Here is a 19,669-nt window from a genome sequence, read left to right as displayed (position 1 = left end):
CCGGACCGGCACTGAAGGGGGGCCTTTCTTTAAGGGCGGGGAGGGCTTACTTACCCCTCCCGCCTCTTTGCCCCCTCCAGCACCCGTATTTTACCGAGTAATTGGGGCGCTGGAAACCAGCCGCCTCCGCCGCCCCCCCCCCCCCGTGAGCAGATTAGGGCCAAAGCTACTACTGCCACCGTCGCCCACCCGCCCTCCCTCCCAGCAGCCCACCCTCCCTCCCAGCCGCCGATCACCGGAGGCCCTGTCTACCCGGCCTCGTCCCGGCAGGTAGACCGGGCCTCCGGCGGAACTCCCAGGTGTCCTTTGCTGTGTGCGTGCAAAGCCTCAGTAGTGTCTGGAACTTTGCAGAGAGAGGAGCTCTGTTCGCGAGCTCCTCTCTTTTTTTAAAACAACATCTGGTGAGGACTCGGGCGGGCGGCTGGGAGGGAGGGAGGGAGGGCGGGCTGCTGGGAGGGAGGGCGGGTGGGCGACGGTGGCAGTAGTAGCTTTGGCCCTAATCTGCTCGCAGGGGGGGCGGCGGAGGCGGCTGGTTTCCAGCGCCCCAGTTACTCGGTAAAATACGGGCGCTGGAGGGGGCAAAGAGGCAGGAGGGGTAAGTAAGCCCTCCCTGCCCTTAAAGAAAGACCCCCCACCCAGACCCGAACCGGCCAGGTCCGAACTGGTCCGGACAGTTCGGAGGCCTTTAGAATGGCCTCCGGACCGGTTCGGACACACCCCTATCTCCAGCTACTACCTGTGAGTCTGGAGGTGAATCAGAGGCGGGGCTTCTCTGTAGCTGCTCTTGGGCTGTGGAATGCACTCCCTGCAGAAATCCGTAATTTGAATTCATTATTGGCCTTGAGGAGAGCCCTCAAAACCTATTTGTTTGGTCTAGTCTTCCAGGGTTTTTTAATTGTTGTAAATGGATTTAATGTTGCAACCTGGTTTTTAAACTGTTTTGAATGTTTTAATTGTTATTATTTTATGGGTTTTTATAATCTCTGTTTTTAACTGTTAATTGGTTTTAATTGTTTTGTTTGAATGTAAACCGCCCTGAGCCATTTTGGAAGCGCGGTATAGAAATTGAATGAATGAATAAGAACAGATATGAATTGTTCTCATTGATAGTTAGTTACATTTTCATTTTTTGATTTGATTGTCCTTTTATTATTGCTGTTTTGTTTGGATTATTGCCTTGATATCTGGTATTCATTATTTTTGTTTGTTTGTTGTTAGACGCTTGGGAAGGAAAAGGGAGATACAAGTAACTGATGACAGGAAATGAAACTTCCCCACAAACATGTCGAAAGTTCCTCCCGTGAAATTGCAATGAGTCTTTGCTCATCTCAGATACATGTTAACACACTACTTTTCCGTTCCTCATGTATTACAGGGGAAACGGCCCACTGAGTCTGATACTCACTGGATTGCCCTAACAATGTAGTTTCGTGTGAGGCTCTGCTCCTGGGAGATGATCGCTGCCTCTGACTCCCTACACTTCTAACACTCCTTTTTAAATGTTTTTTTGTTCTGCAGTGGAATTTCTCCATCAAGATGCAGACTTGTCTCCCCACTACCCTCCTCCTTAAGGCATCCTTACGATGCTCTTTGCTGCTCTAATGAGTAAGGCTACAGGAACATGTCACAGCTCCTTTAAGTGCACTGTACTGACCTCTGATAGCATCCAGCCAGTTTTAGTCTCCATCATTATTGCAGAAAGTGCTATCTTTTAAGCAGCACAGCTGTTGCAATCTTGTAAGAACTCAAGCTGACCTGTGTAAGGTTGCAGCCTGTTCCAGATCTTAGAGAGCTTGAGTATTTTTTGAATAGCGTGCCTTTTCCAGCTATTGTCCTTGCATTACTTTCTTTCCACAACCTTCCCTCCCCCATCCCTCCCCCCTCTGCAAAATACTGGAGTATGTTAGAATTCAAAATCTAAGTTACGTCCTAACATAATAAAAATGTAACCCAAAAAACCCTGAATGATGTGATTTTCAAAATCTCTTTTTAAAATGTTTGCATTTATTTCCTGCATTATATATTTTGTACCAAAGGTCATTTTGTGTGACATGCTTCCTTTAATAACCATTAAAGCTTGCTTTTTACAAGCTTACTAAAGCCTCCATCATGTTATTTGCTCTTTATACAGCGTGATAGCTATCCCTGCACAGCCATATTGCTGGACTAATGAAACATTGGGCCTAAAATTAACTTTACTCCAGTGGTCTCATTTTATTCTCACTCTTATGTTCTTTTTCAGATATCTTTTACCCTTTCTAGAGTCTTTTCTTGCCACTCAGATCTCTACGCACATACCGTTATTCACACACAATGCTCAGTGCACATACAGTAGCAGGGGCATAGCATCCATTAGACAAGGGGGGAGATTGTCCCCAGGCCCAGAGGGTCAGGGGTCCCCACAAGGAGTCCGCGCCAAGGCTGGGGGCGAGGCATCAGTGGCCCGCCTCCCCCAGCCTCGCATTCCCTCCCAGGGCGAAGGGCGGGAGCGAGGTGCTGGCTGTTTTGCTGCAGGGAGCACCGCATGTCACCTGGTGCATTATTAATAGCCCTGTGGCTGGGGTTAAAAATAAACCCAGATCATTGGAAGATCAAGCCTAGAAACAGTTAGGTGGGGGAACATGTGCAACGTGTGTAGATCTGTAGGAAAGGTGTGTGTGTGTGTGTGTGTTGCATTGTGATGTGTACTGTATGTGCTTTGCTACTGTGGCAGTGTTGGTGTGGCATCTGCATGAAGTTCTGCATTTCACCACATTAACGTCCTTCTCTCCCTCTCCTCTTTGCTGCTTTTTGCTGGGAGCCGCAACTCCTGATTGAAATTCGGTGGGCATGGATTTCATTTATTGCCTGTCAACACTCACCCTATGTCTATGTACAGACCCCAACAAAATGGCAGAGCCTCTCCCACTCATTCCTCATTAAGACAATTCCTAGGTGAATGCAAGAGGTGGGTCCTCGATTAGATCAAAATACGTTTCCTCGCTCATCACTGCTGTGGTCATGCGTCTGACGCTGTACACAGTCATAAACCAATCAGACGCCTTGGAACGATAAGCCGCTTGTGTTTGAATTTGGTGGCTGGCTGAGCTGAGGGAGCTTGGTGCCAGCGTACGGCTCGGAAAGTGGGTTAGGGTTGGCAATAAATAAAGAAGGTCCTGATGCCCGGCTGAGTGATTATATGCATCTTTACTAGGGAGTAAAACTCCACTAAATTCAGTAGGATAAAGGGGGTCTGCATCCCATTCTTTAGCATATGCGGGGGGTGTGTGGCTTTGGGCATGTGTGTGCTTTGCGCACGTGATGGAAAAACAAGGGGTGGGGCCCTGGTTGCACTTTGTCCCCCGGCCACCTGTAAGCTCACTACGCCACTGTACAGTAGTACACTTCTTATCTATTCCCTGCATTTGAGGGGGCCTGTATCCAAGTTCACTTTTAAAATGAACACATTCACAGGTGTATACAGACACCTGCATATATATACAACATGTCTGAATAGTGCGATAGTCTATTCTGTTTCTGTGACAATTGCCTTGATCCAGCATCTCCTTATAGGTGTGACAGCTCTGAGGTGCTTTTCCATATACTTCAAGAGATGGGCACCTCCGCAAGCATATCTTTGTCTAGTGAATAGGAAGCCCAGTTCTTTAGGAGATCTGGGGTGAGGATTATCCAGATGGTTCTCTGGGAGGTTCAAAATTCCATATGGATGCCTAGATTTAGACTTTGTGTGGCTAGTCAATTAAATATCTTTTACTCTTTATACAGTATATATACTACTACTATTTTTGTATCTTTCTTATGAATGGGTGTTTTTGGGGGGTATGGATAAGATCTTGTTTATAAACATGTATGTTTGCTGGAATCTCAGAGATGTAACATTTTCTATTTTTATTTATAATACTAATAAAAGCATTTAAAAATAAAAATAAAAGATTTGGGGTGAGGGGCCTTGGGATGGTTGTAGCTCAGTGGCAGAACATCTGCGTTCAATGCAGAGAGTCCCTTTTCAATTCATGACACCTACAGGTAGGGCTGGAAAATAAGGTTCTGAAACCCTGGAGAGCGGCTGTCAGTCAGTGTAGACAATACTAAGCTAGACAGACCAATGGTCTGACTCAGTATAAGGAAGTTTCCTAGGTAATCTTGTCTATATTATTGTGGGTTAATGAACTGAAATTGAATCTGGACAAGATGGAGGTAATGTTGGTCAGTAGAAGAGCCAATTGGGATGAGGAGATTTTACCGGTTCTGGATGGGGTTGCATTCCCCTTGAAGGAGCAAGTACACAGCTTGGGGGTATTAATGGACCCGGCTCTGCTTTTGGAAGCTCAGGTGGAGGCGGTGGCCAGATGTACCTTTGCAGGGCTTCGGCTAGTGTGTCAGCTGCGTCCCTTTCTCGAGAAGGCAGATCTGGCCACGGTTACCCATGCCTTATTCATGTCACAGCTGGATTACTGTAACACGCTCTACATGGGGCTGCCCTTGAAGACTATCTGGAAACTGCAGCTAGTGAAAAATGCGGCAGCTAGGGTTTTATCTGGAGCTGCCTGGTGGGGGCACATCACACCCATTTTGAAAGCGCTGCACTGGCTACCAGTTTGTTTCCGGGTCCAATTCAAGGTGCTGGTTTTGACATTTAAAGCCCTTAACGGTTTGGGCCTGGGATACCTGAGGGACCGCCTGCTCCCAAGGGTTTCTGCCCGCTTGACGAGGTCATCTGAGGGGGCTCTGCTCCGGGTGCTGACAATGAGGGAGGCTCGGTTGTCGTGCACACAGGACAGGACCTTCTCTGTTGCCCCCAGACTCTGGAATGCTCTCCCAGTGGCTATTCGCTCCTTTGTCTCCATCACAGCTTTCAGAAAAAGTGTAAAATCTTGGCTTTTTGCCCAGGCATTTATTTGATTCTCTGCTTCTGCTCTTTATAGTCTGTACTGCTTTTATGCCTTTGTTTTAAATTTTTAATCAGATTTGTTTAATATTTTTTTCACTTAATACTTTGTGTCTTTTTTTACCATCTTGTGTTTAAATTTTTTTTTGCTGTAAACCGCCTTGGGATTGCTTTAATGAAAGGCGGTATATAAATTTAACAATAAATAAATAAATATTATTGGAAATCCTAGTGTTTCAGAGCTGGTCTGCAGTGCACCTGAAACTTGTATATCCCCATCCTATTTTCACAGCCACAGCAGTGAAGTTCCGTTGCCATGTCAGGGTGGTGCTCAGGGAGATCTGCACCATCACAGGGTTGCCCTGTACCACAGAAATCCTCCCGTGTAAATAATATAGTTTTCATTTCTGCCCCTTTGGCTTTATAGGCTTCAGATTCACAGGCTTAGCCTGCAGTCTGATCTGGAATGAGGTCCCACTGAATATTGCAGGACCTACTTCTGATTAACATGCTCAGAATGGTACCGCAAGGGCCTAGAACAAGATATCTTGATCTCGTTCATCCATATATTAACAAATAAGGTTGCAGCAGTGTTTGACTAGTTAGATTAATCAGTTACAAGTTTTTCAAATATCAGGCAGCAGATTGATTAAAAATCGGTTTAACACGAGTACTTATAAAGTATAAAGCTCACTGATCCCCCACTAACCCCAACAGTGAGTGCCAGAAAAACCTAACTGGACACCATTGGGGGAAGGAGCAGCAAACACTGTGGGGGAATGAGGCCTCCGTGTGCCTTTATAGGGACCAACGTAGGGCTTCATCCCGGGGTTGCTCACTGCCTGGTGCCAGCCCTGACTTGGGAGTAGGTTCCTCAGTGTGCTGCAATGGTACTTTGATGCACACAGGAATGGACTAAGTACCATTTATTTCAATGGGAGAGTTAAGCACATGCTTCACTCTATCCAGCTGATATTAATATGACTTACAAGTACTTGACTTTGGCTGGACTGTGGCCACTTGTAGTAAGCAAGGGCATTGTGCCTTCCTGTAGCACTCAAAAAGCCTGTTGTCCCTGAGACTCATCATTTGCTTAATGAAGATTTAATTTGCTTTAGAAGACAGCTAGGAGCCCAGTGAATGGTTTGCAATGTCACCTTTCCCCCTCTCCCCCTCCAAGTTGTATAAAGTACTGATCATCCTGAATGAGGCTGAGGATCTCGCTCTATTCTTCTAAAGGGGGGAGAGAGAGAGCGAGAGAGAGAGCTTATTTTTGCTGTTGACTTTGGAGTAAATATACGTTCCAGCCAGGAGAAGGCAAAGAGCATGATGGTGACACAAACCACAAGGTGTTTTGTGGTCTCATTCTGCTGCCTTAAACATTGTTTTTAATCGAGTAGAGTTGCTGAAAGACTGCTTGACTTCAGCACGTGTTTGAGTTGTACAATGAGCTGTTTGCTGGGAATAGCACCGTGCTGGAGACTGACATTGCTTTTCAGGTCATTCTGCTGAGACACTGTTTATTTTCTTAACTTCTACAAGAAGTTGAACATTTTCTAGATCTATAATTTTGTGACCCACCAATAAGAAGTGCGTAATGTACTGCCAAGGAGCTGTATGTTGTATGTACAAGCATGTGCACAGACAAACACACACCACGCAGCTCTGTAAAATATGCAGTTATACTGCACTAACAATAATTTGGAAATTAAAACAAGTTTGTGAATGACCCTTAAAGCTGAAAGATGGTTGTATGGCACAATGAGCCAGATCACAGTCTAAACTTAAATAATGGAAAGAAGGGAGCGGTGTTTTAATAAAGATTGTAAGCCTTCATCTAGAATCTCTTATAACAAAATGTAACAATGTCCTTTGAACACTTACTGGAAAATCAGACCATTATATCTGCAGGAATTCAGACATTAGCAGACAATTGGGGCTACCCTGTGCTAGTGAAGTATGTTGTACTAGGACAAGGATGGCCTGGGTTCATGCTTAGACAAGTAAAAGCTCATTGGCGACATTGAGCCAATCAGTGTCTTGATCAGCCTAATCTATCTCATGGGTTTATTGTGAAAGTAAAAGGTGGGGTGAGGAGAACCTTGTATACAGACTGCTCTGAGCTTCTAGGGCAATGGGTAGGGTAAAGATGTAATGCAATTGATACATCTCTTTTTGAGGTGAAACGCAAACAATTATTTATTTTATTATTTATTTATTTAGTGCATTTATATACTGCCCTATACAAAAAATCCCTGGGTGGTTCACGAATTGGTGGTGTTAACTATTATAAAATAATTTGTGTGAATCCCTGCTAACTGGGAAAAGAGGCACCTTTTTAATGTGGTGATTCTCTTTATTTAGCAGGTAACAGTAACTGGCCCTATCCATCTCCAGCACAGCATCCCTCCAGTGGCTGTGGCTAGTGTGTAGCTTATGCTTCTTTTTAGATTGTGAAACCTTTGGGAACAGGGAGCCATTTTATTTATTTATTATTTCTCTGTGTAAACCGCTTTGGAAACCTTTGTTGAAAAGTGGTAAATGGATGTTGTTGTTGTTGTTGAGTGAATTAGCCTTTAGGTTACAATCCTGGAATCATGTTAAGGAGTTACAGGACTGCAAGCTTAGTATTTAAAAGAATTAATTTTCACAGAATTGTAGTGTCAACAGATTTATTGTGAGTTATTGTGCTAGAGTCAGCTCTTCTGTGCTTTCCCTCTTTAGCAATATCTGTCTGCCATTGACATCTGACAGTGACATCATTTTAAAATTCAAACTTGGTGCATCAGCATGCTTTCCATGCCAAAACAGTGCAAGTATGATTCAGTCTCCAAGATTAAGTTTCTCATATATTTGTATAGGTGATGTGCATTCCGGCTGATGTGCATTCCAGATGTGCTAACCTTGACTGTTTTATAAAGAATTTCTAAGAGCTTGGGAATTTTATTTTATAGGCTTAAACTAGGACATACCACAAGAACAGCTTTTATAGCTCTCTGTCCTTCGATTTTATTAGCAGGCAAACACTTGATGGAATCTGCCTTTAATGCTTCAGAGAAACTGGAAACCTACGTTTTTGAGTATCTCCTTTGAAAACCTTAAGGAGTATTTATTTGATGTATCAGATACTTGAATTCTAGTATATTAGTGGTATATTTTTGTTGCTGCTGTTACAAAAATACCAAGATAATGAATACAAATATAAACCATTAATATCTCTTAGTTTAAGAACATAAGAACAGCCCTGCTGGATCAGGCCCAAGGCCCATCTAGTCCAGCATCCTGTTTCACACAGTGGCCCACCAGATGCCTCTGGGGAACCCACAGGCAGTAGCTCCTGGCTCTGGGAGCCAGGCTCCTGGGGGTGCCAGCCCAGCGGCAGCCCGTGTCCAACCACGGCAGCGGCCCCACTCACCCCACCCCCTACGTCTGATGTCAGACACAGGGGTTAGCCATGCCCCCATATCTGACATCAGACGGGGGGGGGCATGGTCTGGTTCCCGAATGGGGCTGCACGGGTGCGCAGCCCTGTTCAGGAGCCTGACCATGCCACCTGCATCTGACGTTAGATGTAGGGGGCAGGGGGCGTGACCCTGTTCGGGAGCTGAACCAGTCCCCGCCGCGTCTGATGTCAGATGTGGGGGGCGTGTCGGGGTCACAAGGCGCGGCGCCTGAGGGGTGGCAGCCCAGGTTCTTTGAACTCGGTCACCCAATGGTGGCTATGCCCCTGCCCACAGGCAAGAGGTATGTGCATGACCTCTCTCCTGATGTTGCTCCCCTGCAATTGGCATCGAGAAGCATTGTGCCTCTGAGGCTGGAGATGGCCCACAGCCACCAGACTAGTAGCCATTGATAGACCTGTCCACCATGAATCTGTCTAAGCCCCTTTTAAAGCCATCCAAGCTGGTGGCCATCACCACCTCCCATGGCAAAGAATTCCATAGATTAATTATGTGCTGTGTGAAGAAATACTTCCTCTTGTCGGTCCTCTCTGTCTACCCTCTCCACTCCATGCATAATTTTATACACTTCGATCATGTCTCCCCTTAGTCGCCTCTTTTCCATGGTAAAGAGCCCCAGATGCTGTAGCCTAGCCTCATAAGAAAGGTGCTCTAGGCCCCTGATCATTTTGGTTGCCCTCTTCTGCACCTTTTCCAGTTCTACAATATCCTTCTTAATATATGGTGACCAAAGCTGTACACATACTCCAGATATGGTCGCACCATAGATTTGTATAAGGGCATTATAATATTAGCATTTTTATTTTCAACTCCCTTCCTAATGATTCCTAGTATGGAATTAGCTTTTTTCACAGCTGCCGTGCACTGAGATGACACTTTCAATGAGCTTTCCACCATGACCCCAAGATCTCTGTCCTGGTCAGTCATCTACAGCTCAGATCACATCAGCATATATGTGAAGTTGGTGGGTTTTTTGCCCCAATATGCATCATTTTACACTTGCTTACATTGAACCGCATTTGCCATTTTGTCTCCCAGTCCCCCAGTTTGGAGAGATCTTTTTGGAGCTCCTCACAATCTGTTGTCGATTTCACTACCCTAAATAGTTTAGTGTCATCTGCAAATCTGGCCACTTCGCTTGTCACCCCAACTTCTAGATAGTTTATGAACAAGTTAAAGAGTACTGGTCCCTGTACCAATTCCTGGGGGACCCCACTTCCTTCCTCCCTCCATTGTGAAAACTGTCCATTTATTCTTAATCCATGACAGATTCATGGAGTTTATCAAACACCACCTGTATGATGTATTAATTAACCCTGGTGGCACAGTGGTAAAACTGCCACCCTGTAACCAGAAGGTTACAAGTTCGATCCTGACCAAGGGGCTCAAGGTTGACTCAGCCTTCCATCCTTCCGAGGTCGGTAAAATGAGTACCCAGAATGTTGGGGGCAATATGCTAAATCATTGTAAACCGCTTAGAGAGCTCCGGCTATAAAGCGGTATATAAAATGTAAGTATTAATTTATCAACTAACTGCCATTAATTAATCTTACATTGTACATGTGGGAGTCTGCCTAAGAATGGAGAAGTATCAACAGAAGTTCAGACTTCATAATAACTTCTTAATGTAAAGCTTCTTATTTTTTCCTAATAATATAGCATTTTTATCGTGCTTTTGAGTGATCAAAGTGCTGTGCATGTATTATCTTTACAATGATTCTGTAAAGTAGGTAAGTATTATTTATATATTTTTACATTTATATCCACACTTCCTCCAGGTACATGGTTCTGTTTATCATCATCATAATCCTGTGAGGTTGTTTAGGTTGAGAGATAAGTGCCCAGAGTCAACCAGTGAATTTCATGGTTGAACGGGGATTTGAACTCCAGTCCCCCTGGTCCTAGTCCACCAACATTCGAACCAGTACACCATTATTAGCCCTATATTGCAGTTCAGGAGCTGAAGTTGAGAGGGAGCAGCTTGCTAAATCCACCAAGTATGTTACTAACAGAGGTGGGATGCAAACTGAAAAAATCCTGATGCATAGGTCAGTCTCTTAGCCACTATGCTATACTATGTCTACACACACTTTTAAATGTGTGTGCTTAGTGCAACACCCATGCATTACAAATCTATGCATGCCTACTCAGAAATGTCCCACTGTAGTCAGAGAGGTTTATGCCTACAAGCGTACATTGGATTATAGCCTTATTTATTTATGATTCTATGATTTACCCTATGACAGTTTCTAATTATTGACATTTTGTGCCTGGAAGTCATGCATTGCTAGGCTCAGCTGGAATAAAATATTCCCCATATTTCAGAAAAAAGAAATAGATTATGAGTCCAAGGGAATCATATATAATTTGTACAGAATCCAGGAAGCTATTATTAGTATAAATTATACTGATCAAAAAGCCAAAATTAGAACAAAGGGTGACATTAAGGGTGACATTAGTCCCTGAACCTTTGAATATATCCAGAGAGGATATCAATACAATTTAAAAAACCCAGTAGATTCAGGCATTAAAACAAGTGGGTAGGAAGTAAATCTGTTGTTTACTTGTGCTTTGCTGATGATACAGCAGTAATGACAGACAGGAAAGGAAAGCTGCAGGACATATTACATACAATGCATTTGTCTTTTCAGAACTGTAACCTTAGCCATTTTTGGAAGGGTGGTATAGAAATCAAATCAAATCAAATCAATCAATCAATAACATACTGATAATGCCCTACACCTAATCTGCTGATGATCTCTTCCACCAGTTTCATGTGCGGCTGGACAACACTGGAGACAATACTGGAAACAAAACTGGAGACAATATGGAGCCCAAAGGGACACCATACAAACATTCAGATTTTGAAGAGCAAGAGTCTCCAAGAGACACCATCTGGAACCTGCCAGAAATGTAACCTTACCAGGTGCATTTCAGTTATTATGATCTATGGATGTGGGCAAGCCAACCACCTGTGTGCTTGAACATTGCCCTCTTAAGTTTATACAAGCCAACCACCTGTGTGCTTGAACATTGCCCTCTTAAGTTTATACAAGCCAACCACCTGTGTGCTCGATCATTGCCCTCTTAAGTTTATACAACTAAGCAGCAAGAGGTTGAGCAGCTGGGTCCAGAAAGCTGTAATTCTTCTTTTTAAGATGGAGTGGTCAAGCCATTATGAAAGAGGTGGTTGCGAGACTACTCCTATAGAAGCCTCTGGATCTAGACTGGAACAATGGCATGATGGGTGCTACCTACTACCCAATCCACAAAAGAAATAGGCAAGCAGGTGATTTTTAACACATTTTAAATCTCCCCCCCCCCAAAAGCTATAGAACCATATGAGGGTTTTGGAGGAAAGGTTAAAAATCTGGGCAGCATTGCCCAAAACGGGATGAGCTCCATCTTCTGGCCTGCCATTGGCTCCTGCAAGTACTGCAGAACACACTGTTCAGCACTCCGGTGCTGAATTCACCACTCCAGGGCCGATCCACCACTCCAGTCCTCAGCTGACCTGCCAAGGCAATTACTTTCTCAGTGGTCACTGTGGTCTGGAGCTCACTCATTGTCTTCTCGAAGAGAAGAGCAGTGGGCAAAGCCTGGCTCAGCATTGCTGTCTCATAAGCTGTTGGTGGCAACAAAGAATGGCTTGAGTGCTGAGACAACCTCAGAAATGAACACCCAGTCCTGGTTGGATAGGTCGTACACTTCCAAGCCACACCTCCTTGCCAGGGCATGGATGGCCAGCTCTTGCTCCTGCAAGTGCTAGAGCAAGAGAAAAGTGAAGTTCCATCAGGATGGAACATCCTGAGGGATCAGGTGTTCAGGTAGGCCCAGCTCAAGCTGCCTCTCCTTAAGGACCTCCCTACCATTTTCACTCCAGTGGAAGCAAGCTGTTATCTTGTGGCACTTCTCTACAAAAGCAGCCGTGGCAGTAGCAGACTGGTGCCCAGCAGCCAATGCCTGCAGTCAGGGGCGTAACTAGGTTGGAGTGGGCCCTGAGACAAGATTCTTAAATGGGCCCCCTCGCCGAGAAATTTATTAATAATAATAATAATAATAATAATAATAATAATTCGATTTCTATACCGCCCTTCCAAAAATGGCTCAGGGCGGTTTACAAAGAGAAAAAGGTGCCTCTTTGCCCAGTAAGCAGGGGGCTTTTATTCTCACATTTCTGTCCTCATTCAAAACATACAAAAAACAGATGTACAAAATTGAGCAAATGAGAAGAGAAGAATTATATGGGAGTAAAACCTTTTTTTAAAGGAGTCAGGAAGCGCATCTTTGGAGGCTCAAATGGATGCCTTTCAGGCACAACTATTTCCAAGTCAAAAATTCCTTTTTCATATGGTGTATTTGCAAAACCAAGTATTTGAGCTTGAAGTTCATCTAAGTGACTTCCAGTCTGCCAGCAAGTAATACCCGGTGGTGGCTCTGTGGATAGCAGATGCAGCTCCCTTTTCAGTCGTGAAGCTCTCTGCATTGTGCTCAGTTTTCGAAGTAGAGCTCTAAGAGCAGAGCCGAATGCGCTCAGAGGCGTAGCAAGGTTGGAGTGGGCCCTGAGAAGAGATTTTAAAATGCCCCCCCCCCCCAAAGTCCAGGGCCTCCACACACCCCAGGCTTCCAAGGATTTAAGTCTGATATTTCAAAATAAGTATGCTGCCAAGAAATACATTTCACTGAATACACACACACACACACTTCACAATATATAGTGATATACATTGAATACTATATATTTGTGCTACTTTTAATGCCTAGAACACACTAGAAACACTAATTATTAAAATGGGCCCCTTGCTGCAGATTAGCAAAGGAGACTTTCAACCATGCAGGGTGAGCCTATGTTTGTTTTCTCAGAATTCTGAACAAATTCAGTAAAGTTTGATTCCAGGAGGTTTTTCACACGAGGCTTTTAAAGCCCTTTAACACACATTTCCTCTGGAATGGAGATGCTGCATTCACATGTTGGCCAAATTTACCCTAAGGGGGAAAAATATAAAAGCACAACACATGCGTCACAGTTCTCACTCATGTCTCAGTTCTCACTCAGACCTGGGTTGCAAAACAACTTGAACATAAGTGTATTTATGAATTAATTAATTAATTAATTAATTAATTAAATTTGTTCCAGAAGTTTTTGTAATTTCCTGCCATGAATCAAGCCACTTATAGGACTTTTTAGAGGTTTTTTTTAAGCCAGCAAATTTTCCAATCAGTTTTAAATTAAATATTCAGAGACTTCTCAGTCTCCCCACCCCCCATCAAAGCCCTATGGCAAGCAGATCCCTACCTGTATATAGGGGGTGGGGGGGTGTAACCACATAAAGGAATTCACATTCTACCTGGCAAAGGCTGAGCTGTCTAGCCTGGGAAGAGGGTCTGCTGCAGAGAACTGTAGTGGCCACTCTGACTGCCAGCCTTCTTCCTGGGGCTTGCCAGCCTACTCGAATTCAGGCTTTACTGAGGCCTACACGGAGGCCTCCCTGGAAGCCCTGCCCACCCGCCGATCAGCTGAGAGGCGGGGAGAAAAGCAGCTTGCCTGCTGCTTTGATTGCCGACCAGGACGACAAGCAGGAGGGAGGGCAAACAGGGCAAGTGGCTGAGGGGCCTTGGGGCTGGGCAGGGGGCAATGGGGAGTCATGTGAGGTGTCTCTGGGGGGCCCCTCAAGGCAGTGGGGGCCCCGAGACAACTGCCTCCCCCGCCTAATGGTAGTTACGCCCCTGCCTGCCGTGGGGATGTCTTGCCTGGCTACAGCCTCCAGAAGGGCCAAGCGCATCCCACACAACCAGGTTGGGAGTGTGCACCACACAATGGATGGACACAAACTGAGCCTGCTCAGGTGCCCTAGTTATGTTCGCAGTATTGTTGGTGACCATGAACGCTCAGTGAAGGTTTGGCTGCCCGGACAACCATCCCCCCACCTGGCAGTCTATGGCCACAAATAACTCATTTGCTATGTGGTTAGTGTCCAGCACATCCACATGCAGCACAGCTCACCTGGGCTTTACTGTATGGGAGGGTCTGGCCACATCACCAGCAGCAGAGGTCCCCTTGCTCTCCTGCCTCCACCAGTGTTCTCTGAGGGACAGGAAAGGAATGTGCCTTCCACTGCGGCTGATCCACAGATCATCAGTGAAGTGCACACTTGTGCACACCAATATGCCTCCACCTCACATCCGGTATAGGGTGGGCACCACCCGCCCGCTAAAAGTGGTACATGAGAGGATGTTATAGTCAGGGGCAAGCAGTCAGAGCAACTGAGAGAAGCCAGCATTTTCCACCACCTGGAATGGCTGGTCATCCAAAACAATCATCTACCCAATGGCCCAGGTGATGAGATGAGGCTCTGGGCGACCAGACCACTTGCCAACCAATTGCACCCAATGTGCGGGCAAATTCCCCTGCTTGGGGGAGGTGTCTTGCCACTAGTTGAGGGCACACCAGGCCTATTGCTACAAGCAGGAGAATGGATGGCAAGGTGATGCTGTTGCAGATGCAGCAGCGTCCCTGATGTCATAAGACACTTAGAGCCTTTACCACTGCTGACCTGTGCCCCACAGTGGATGCAGGCAGTGTGGGTTGGGTCACCATTGATTGATTGATTGATTGATTGAGTGCTAAGTCGGTGTTGACTCTTAGTGACCACACAGATAGCTTCTCTCCAGGATGATCTGTCTTCAGCTTGGCCTTTAAGGTCTCTCAGTGGTACATTCCAGAGTTGCCAGAACCTAAGGGGTATACTTGTGGGTCCAATGGGCCGTAAGCCAGAATTTGGCTTTTTAAAAGCCAAATCTGGCCACCTAGGTGCATTCATTGTTGTCATAATTGAGTCCATCCACCTTGCTGCTGGTCATCCTCTTCTTCTCTTGCCTTCAACTTTTCCCAGCAATATGGACTTCTCAAGGGAGCTGGGTCTTCACATAATGTGTCCGAAGTATGATAGTTTGAGCCTAGTTATTTGTGACTTGAGTGAAAATTCTAGATTGATTTGTTCTATGATCCATTTGTTTGTTTTTCTGGCTGTCCATGGTATCTTCAAAAGTCTTCTCCAGCACCCAAGTTCAAAAGCGTTAATACTTTTTCTAACTTGCTTCTTCAAAGTCCAGCTTTGGCATCCATATAGGATCATGGGAAAAACCATTGTCGGAACTATTCTAATCTGTGTAGGTATAGACACATCACAGCATCTAAATATCCCTTCCAAGGCCTTCATTGCAACCCTACCAAGTGCTAGTCTACGGCATATTTCTTGACTGCTGGATCCTTTACTGTTGATGGTCGATCCTAAAAGGCAGAAGCGATCCACCACTTCAATATCTTCATTATCAATTCTGAGGCTGGTTGCTGTACCCATTGTCATTAGTTTAGTCTTCTTTACATTTAGTCATCTTCCCATTCCCCCCCCCACCCTGTGCTAATAGACTTTCATTACTAGAGCCTGCAGATCATCTGCATTCTCAGCTATCAGAGTGGTGTCATCAGTGTAGCGCAAGTGGGCCAACATGGTGAAGCTCAAAGTGCTCCCACACCATATCGGTCCAGGATCATTGTGGTGGTGGTCCTCGGGCTGTTATTTCATTCTGGGGGCCACCATCATTGCCCCCCTCAGTCCAGGTCTGTGAAGGTCCAGGAAGCAGAAGTACTTCCTACTCCTCCTCAGTCTCAGACCAGGGGCTTGCACTGCCAATGGGGATTGGGGAGAATGGAGAGAGTGATCTGGCTGGGCTAGCAGCTGACCACACCGCCTCCTCTGCTGCCACAGAGGAAGAACTTCTTCCCTGGCAGGAGAGGACCTCAGCCCTAATTCTAGCTTAGCCGCCACTGGCAGTGGTGCTACTGGACCAGGCATCTCTGGAAACGAGAGCCTGCACATAACCACATCAGTGGGGATGACTCTGAGGGTTGGCTCCTCTTGCTGTCGCCCACCACAACCAGCATCACCTCCTCCCTCTGCCTGCCTTCCCCTGGCTGTGCCTAGCACCTTCCTGGACATCTTGGGCTTTTTAAAAAATTGAAGCCCTAACTCTAATGTGTGTGTGTGGGGGGGGGAGGTAGAGAAGAAGCACCTTTAAAGGGGAACGGTGTCAGGGGTGGTCTATTTATGCTGAGTGTGCCACACACAGCACTATCTATATAGCACTGTAGTGCACACACAGAAGCTACAAAAATTAAAAATCCCCCAAATAAAGAAACAGACTTTATCAGAGGTGGGCTTATTTTGGAGAAGGGGAAGCAGCCATGGGGGGAAGGGAAGGGAAAGGGGATTACTGTGGCCTTTCCTAAGTTTGCCTACCTCTCCTGTCCTACAGTACTAAGCTATTAGTGCCTACCCAATCCCTTCCCCAAACTAGGCCCTATTTAAAGATTAAGAAATCTACGTTCTCTAATAACCTGACCAAGGCGGGTGGCTTACTTTCCAGCATCTTCTCTCAGTCTCTTCTGCTGGATTCTGGTCAAGTGCTGCTCTCCAGGGCATTCAGGCCAAGACTCAACAGTGGGTGGGAGGGCAGGTAGACATCAGGCACCCACCCACCCAATAATTTTTTTTTTAAATGGGGGTAAAGGAACACCAGGGAAACAGAGAGAGCCTGGGCTGGCTGGGCACCAAACAGAAGTCACAGCACACCAGCTTGCAAAATTAAATAAAATAAAGCTGTCCCATCCAGGCACAGTGGCACATAGCAGCAGCAACAAAGAGGTGCAGCTTAGGGCTGGGGTGGGGGGAAACACACCAGTCAGCACAGCACCCAGTTATTAAAGCCACTGGGGGCTGGCTGGCTGGCTAAGCAAGAAGAAGAAGAAATCCACAGAAGAAGAAGAAATCCAAAGCAGCACCTAGTTAAAGCCACTGGGGCTGCTGGTAAAAATTTTAAAAAAGAAAAAAAGAAAAAGAAAACCAGTTGTTGGCCCTGCAAATTAAAAGGAGAGGGGAAAAAGAGAGAGACAGATAAGCCACGGGCACTCTCTGTCTCTCTTCACTGGGCCAGGCAGGCCCCAGGCCACAGCACCACTGTGCTCTCCTCTACTGCTGTACTACAGTCTCTCTCTTTGCTCTCCTGATGTTTTCTTCCTCTTCAGGAGGCACTGGCACGTTGTAAGAGCGCTCTGCCTCCCAGGCCCTTTAATACATGTAAAACTCCCTTCTTTTGGGTCCCCCCTACCACCAGCCTCCTCTCAGCCAATGGTGGCACAGTTGCCCATGACAACACTTGATCTGAATGAAAAGCAAGAAGCAAAGACATTGTTTGTTAGCCAATCAGAAGCCTGTGCCAGAAAACCAATCAGCAAGGGAAAACCAGACCTCCAAAATGATGCTTGAGAAACCCGAAACAATTCAAAATGGTGCTGTTTCATTTTGAACTCAAAAGAGGCTCTCTAGTCCAAAACACTCCAAATGGCATTTCAAGCTCGAAACAATTCAAACTTGAATCATTTTGCACTTCTCTACTCAAATTAGTGCTTACAAGGCAAATCCAGGTACTGGATAAGACTGATTAACTGGATCTATTTCAATCTTGTTCAGTCTTGATTTTAGCACAGAAATGAAAATATGTCCCTCAGGGATATATTTTTGGGTGACACAGTGGACTTTCAAGAGAAGGGAAGTCGCCCAGAGAAAAATTTGTTATGGGGCAGCTAACAAACAATATTTAATTAATTATTATTATTAAGGGGAGATCATTGAAATTCCTTCGCACTCCTGCATGAGTGCTGTTGCTGAGTTAGTTGATCCTGTCTGGTTGCCGAATTTTGTGCAGCTGCTGTTAAGATCCGTCAACAGCTAACCTCTAGTCCTTTTTAGATGTTACATAAGGCTTCTGTGTTGGTGTATTCTGTATGATTTACTTCTTATCTGAATGTAGTATCATCTGTTTGTATATATAACTGATCAATGATAATAATAAAGTATTTTAGGTTTCAGGTTCAACTCCCATCACTCCCAATCACAATAAATTGTAGCTGGGGATGAAGGGAGTTGTAGATCAGCAACATAAGGAGTACCACAGGTTGGGAACCCCTGGACTAGCTCAACAAGCATCTCACCAAATACCAGCACTTCATTGTTTAGGACACTCTATGTTTATAGACTTTTTGTTTTGTTTTGTTTTCCTTCAGCATAACTCCTAGCTTCAGCAGGTGAGTGCTTGAACTTGTATACTGCTCTCTGCGGCCAATATTCACTGCTAGCACAAGGTCAGGTGCATACACAAGGGGTGTGCAAACAGGTTCAAATCCAAACCGGTACAATATCAAGCCAGTTCAGTTCCAAGGGTCAGGGTCAGGCCGAACCACCCCTGGGTTGGCTCAACCCCATACTGAACACATACTCCCATTTCGGGGGTTCAACGAATATTTTTAATCCCCCCCTTTTTCTTTTAGCTTACCTCCTCTGGGAGGGTTATCCAAAGTGGTGGTGGGGTCCACAGAGGTTCTGCTCCCCCTGTTGGCCCCCCCTTTCCAAAAATCACCTGGTTCCGCCATCTTTGGCCCTTTCCAGGCCTATTCTCCAGCACTGTGGCCATTCTGGAGGCTGCTGCGCCTGTGCAGTAGGACCCTGCCTGGCCTGGGTCATGACATGCCTGAACCGGGTGATTTTTTGAAAAAGGAAGGTCGGTGGGAGAGGGGGAACCTCTGAAGACTTCCCCTGTCACCCTGGAGAAGTCCCCCAGAGGGGGTAAGTTAAAAGAAAAAGAAATGGTTTTTTTCCCCCTTCAAAGGTGGCCAAAACCAAACTGGCCCGGTGCAGTTTGGGTCTGGTTCGAATTCGAACCAAAGCGGGCCAGGTGGTTTTGTGCACACCCCTAGCGTACACAGTCCTCAGTCCTCAACAGTTCTTGGTGGCTAGGTTTATTTTGTTTGGAAAACAAGCCTTTTCTGCATAGCCTGTCTGTCCTAGGTTCTTTACCTTGGTTTGGTGCCCAGTTCATCCACACATAGCCTACCCACTTTACAAATAGGGGGTGTTATGCATCACTTTTTGAATCAGGCAAGGACACCATTGTTCAGCCCAACTTTTTCAGAACTATGAATTACTTTTCGGCTGTACTTCTGGGACAGTGCAAACCAAAAAGGCAGAAAACAAAGGAATGTAGAAGTATATTTCTCATTTAGTGGGACACAATATTTCTCTATTGGTAAGGTAGCCCTGACATTTCCTTTTCATTTAAGTTATTGTTTCCAGAAGTGTCTAGGCTGTTGTTCACAGTTTCCTTACAGGCAGTAATCATCTCAAAAAGCTTTTGGAGATCATAGTCACTAAAAGAGCCTAGATAGAAGGATGTCCTAAATAATAGCATCATGTATTTTGACAGG

The 19,669-nt window shown here is 45.5% G+C and overlaps 1 protein-coding gene across 1 annotated transcript in view; it reads right to left on the bottom strand.

Annotated features, from left to right (window-relative positions):
* SP9 (Sp9 transcription factor) overlaps positions 1 to 13,787 on the bottom strand; it is a 56,162-nt gene extending 42,375 nt beyond the window's left edge. The window contains exon 1 of the mRNA XM_053267060.1: positions 13,698 to 13,787. The gene's annotated coding sequence lies outside the window, so the exon portion shown is untranslated. The remainder of the gene's footprint in view (positions 1 to 13,697) is intronic.
* Between the last annotated feature and the right edge of the window lie 5,882 nt (positions 13,788 to 19,669).

Source organism: Hemicordylus capensis, chromosome 1 (genome assembly GCF_027244095.1).
Source record: "Hemicordylus capensis ecotype Gifberg chromosome 1, rHemCap1.1.pri, whole genome shotgun sequence".
NCBI lineage: Eukaryota > Metazoa > Chordata > Lepidosauria > Squamata > Cordylidae > Hemicordylus > Hemicordylus capensis.
This window is presented reverse-complemented; position numbering and strand designations above follow the sequence as displayed.